The following is a 4,608-nucleotide window of genomic DNA, read 5'->3' on the forward strand; positions in this document are numbered from 1 at the left end:
GGGCCGGGCCCGTCTCCCTCTCCCCGCCTGGATAAGGAGGTGAGCCCGAAATCCCTCGTGGGCTCCTGTGCCGCATCCGCCTGGCTCCCAGCCGCGATGCTCCGCAGCCCCTCGGAGCGCAGTGCTCTGAAGCTGCGTCCAAAATAGCGGTCCAGCGGGTTTCGCTGCAATTTTTCTTCTGTACTTATAAATTAGAAGCCGAAGCAAGACCTATTAATACCTGTCGAGGGTCAGCCCATGAGGAAATGCCCCCAAAAGGGCTCCTTCTGCCCACAGGGACCCAGGCCGGCGCTGGCATTTCTTTTTTTTTTTTTTCATGGTATACATGTCCGAGTCCTAAATGTCAGCTCAGAGAAGGATAATAATTACCATTGTTCAGAAACTTAACTAATTGGTCGTTCCAGTGGGGTTACTGCCATACTTTTGTTGCTGCTCGTCTTAAAGGCGTGTTTGTATTACAGTGGCATGGCAAAATACTGCTTTTCTTACTCCTTATTGGTGATTAGCATACGCTCGGAAAGCTATTTGATGTAGTAGCTCAGTAAATATTTCTTAAATAAGCCGATCTCTGTGTTTGGTACCTTTTAAGTTTATTCCAAACAGCTTCATGAATTGCATGTACGTAATAAACACTGTTCCACTGAAGCGTGGGCAGCTACGGATCCCGCAGCGGGCTACTGCGGCTCATTGACCCAAACCCCAGTAAGAGAGGAAGGGTAAATTTTGGTTAAAGATGAATCACTGCTTTTACAAAAACCAGCTCTGCTCATTCTCTGCCCTAGGAGAAGAGCGAGAGGGTCAGATCTTGGTGCAATTGAGCTTACTTCTCCGCTAGGTCTGTCTTTTTAAAGCCTGATCTAGTCTTATAAATTAAGAGGCACAGGTGTATATTGAAATCTTTCCCTGTTCTACCGACTTGCCTCTTCCATGAGCGATCAAGATAAAAGAAGAGATGCGAATTTTCCAACTTGTTCTTAGTAATTCAACCTTCAGTTGTCAGATAAGAAAGAATTTTAAAACTGAAACGAGCAGAATTAGTTACCCAGTTAGAAGTTTATTGGGCTTTTTTTTTTTCCCCCCCTCCATGATACTGCTCGACTCTTCTGGGCAGTTCTCGAGTTATGAAAGTTATGGAGTCAATTTATTCCTCTACCCTGCAGAAACTGTTCTGATTTCATTATACCATGCCAAAATGTTGGGATAACAAATAGCACAAGGAAATACATAAGACCAAACAGAACCGCTGTATTTCCCATATGTCTTAACAGCATTTTGTATTCATTTAAGAAAAATAGTCAAAGCATTTTCCAAGTGTTGTATTTTTATTTGGGATTTCTGAGAGTCTCCCTAACATTTTGAAGGCTTACCGACTCCGATACAAAGACACTATTGTGCCATGTTTTCGTACAAAATTGTGCCACATTTCATACAAACAACCGGGCACAGAACAGCGCAGAATCTCAGGGCTGTCCTCTCCCCGTACATGAGTCACTTTCAGAAAGTTATTCCACAGGTTATCCCCCCCCCCACCCCAGCTTGGAAAGGCCAATTCGGTGCAAGTGTACAGTGAATGCCACAAGCTGCCAGATGCAGAAGAGGCATGCCGGTCCGATTCATCATCTGCAGTATCTGGAATCTGATGTAATGCCTATTGTATTTCCCACATTTAATGTGTTGTTTCTGATGCTCTAGCACAGGCTTTGTTTTTCCAATAGCCCCATGCTGTCAGAGAGAGAGAAGCCTTCACGTCAATTTATTTATTTCTAATCTTCATAGTTCAAATAAGCTACATAAAATGACATCCCCATTCGCCTGTATTGTCTGGAACAGTGCCGTAACCCTTGGTTGAATCCTCCTTTTCCCCCTCTCATCTCCTGGGTCATCAGCTCTGTTCTCCATCCCTGCATCACCTCATTTGTATACCGCTGTTTCAGCACTGCCTCTGCTGCCTGTGTCCTGTCTTGCCAGTTTTGTCTCTTCCCTGTGGCCACTACAAGGCTCATTTTTCCAGACCGTGGCACTGTCTCCCCCATCGAAGCGTGTGTACTGACATCCTCCCGGCGAGGGCCATTTTCTCCCTCATTTCAGGCTCCAGGTGGAAGAGCATACTGCAACCTCACCCCATTTCATTTACTTGAAAATATCTTTTTGACCCAACTTTCACTTGAACCTCTTCATCCATTCCCTTCCCCTAGCACAGCCACTGTCTCAAGGCTTTGCCTTAAAAACAAACCTCCCGCACCTGGACCGCAGTCCCCTAAAGCTGCTCACCCACCCTCTGTCTTCTAGACCTCCTAGAAAGCTTTTCTGTTCTTCTCCTGTCTATACCTCTTTGTTTCTGCTTTTGTTGGGGTTATTTGATTTTTCTTCATGACATTATCCCATTTTGAGAAGCACGTAGATTAAAACATGACCAAGAAAAATGCTCGAGTGCTGTAAACTCATTTGAGTTATAGAAGCAGATGATGCCTCGCTGGCCCTGTTGACCTCCCGGGCTACATCTGTGCATGATAAGTAGGTACTTGCGCCTAGATTTCCAAATTAAACTGTGCACAGAATTGGGCTATGCATTGTGGTACCCATCTAACTTCCCTTGTGCAAGTCAGCGGCTGGCTGTGATTTAACACACCAATCTAGAAGATGGAAAAACTTCAGCTCTCTCCATGTTTCCGTTAGAACCTGCTAAATTATAATGCAGCTGAAATGTAATTACTTTACATCCTGCACAGAGAATACAAAACATGGTGAAGGTAGCGATATGCCTTTGCTGATTCAGAGCGAGACAGAATAAATTTAAGATGGCCTCATGTAAAACACATTCAAATACAACAAAGTTATCTTATTTTGGTTCTCAGGGTCATTTCCCCCCAAAAAAAAAAGTCTACCTAGTTTTTTCTAAAGAAGCTGAATTAATCCCCTTATACAGCAAGGAAAGGTTTGACTAAAAGAAATTTGGGGGTTAGTGTGTTTTAATAGCATCTACCTAATCATCTCAAAAATTTAAAAGTGATTTTACTTAAAACTAAACGAAAAACATACCATCAGAGAAAGCATTTCATCACGTACGTTCACTATTGGCTACCCTTTTGCCTGATCTGTACCCACCCAAATGGCATTTATCCCCCAATATTTAATAAGAAATATAGGCAACAGGCACAGTAATAATCGAGGAAACAATTCACATAGCCCTCCATAATCTCTGCTGTGCATTTGGTAAAAGGTGCATCGAGTCTTAGGGAAAAAAAAGGAGCTTTTCAGTTCACCGTGAAAACCCATTTAGCAAAGCCATGCTGCGGTACAGGGATGGGAAGAGTGAGTTCTGGCGGCAAAAATGCCTGCAGGGAAAACACTTTGCCACTCACACACCAGTATCTTCCCAACTCCATTATAACAATATTTATTAAGAAGGCTGCTGCTTCTGATGGTGTCTTGAGATTTTTGGGTTTAGGGGAAGATGGCAATCAACCAAGAGAGTCAAGTGTTTCACAAGTTTTGGTGTAAACTGCCTGTTTGCAAGCTTTTCCAGGGTGAGAAAACTACTTTTCATTCTTCTTGTGCACAGCTGCTGCTGCAGAGCCCTGGCCCTTAAGCAAGGCAGCCAGGTGGTTGTGGTACTAGCAAGTGTCCAAGGTCAGGGGCTACAGCAAGTACAAGAACACCGATGCAGCAGAGTTGTTCTCTGCATTGCAAGACTTCTTAATTATTGGAGCATTTCCCAGATACCCGCGCTGGACAGATGTAGCTCAACTTCAAAGCCAGGTCAACTACTTCATCTGGGATTACTGTTTATTTAGTACATGCATTTCTTCTCTGGGAAGGATGTTCAACCGTGATTAGCCTTACAATACTTAACTGAAAGTACCCAACTTGTTGGCTGATTTGTCGCTCAGGTTCAGGTGTCACCGCTACCCAGTTCTGGTTAGGGAGACACATTGTCATTAGCAGGTAATAATTCGTGCATCAACTGCAAAGTAAACACAGAGGCTGTTTGGGTTTCCTCTCCATTAAGCAAGCTGGGATGACTCAGAAAACCATTAACAATGCTTTTTGATACTTCCGAGTTTGCTAGAAAGTTGAATAGAAATAAAGGTTGAATATTCCCTATTAAAATTAGTACTGTATCTAGGCATTATAATGAAGTCTTTAAGAAATTATCATAAAGATTTACAGGACTTTGAAGTTCTCTAGAAAGTTTCCCTATCTCCAGCCCTGGGAAAGGACTTGTTAACACACATCCTTTTGATAGCTGCTTTCAAAAAAGCAATGATGAGATGATAGAGTCAGTCTTACCCAGCCTCTGTTGGGAAAGAAGGGATCTTCAGAGATACTCCTCCTGCTTCTGGATATACTTAGTAGATAAAGAAGGGAGGCAACATAGAAAAGAGTCCAGTGATAACTTATGGTAGATGTTTAAACAGCAGCCACTTTTTTTTTTTTTTAGAAAAATCATGTTTTATGCTCTAATTTAGCAGATGTGCCAACCATACACTTTGTTTTTCTGGGCTTTTTATAGAACAGCAAAAAAGTAAATCCCCTAGCTGGGAAAACTCAGTATTATTTTTCAATACGTATACAAAGATATTTGTGTATCTGTCAGACAGTCTTCCT

The sequence above is a fragment of the Aptenodytes forsteri genome, unplaced genomic scaffold (genome assembly GCF_000699145.1).
Source record: "Aptenodytes forsteri isolate BGI_AS27 unplaced genomic scaffold, ASM69914v1 Scaffold126, whole genome shotgun sequence".
Lineage (NCBI taxonomy): Eukaryota > Metazoa > Chordata > Aves > Sphenisciformes > Spheniscidae > Aptenodytes > Aptenodytes forsteri.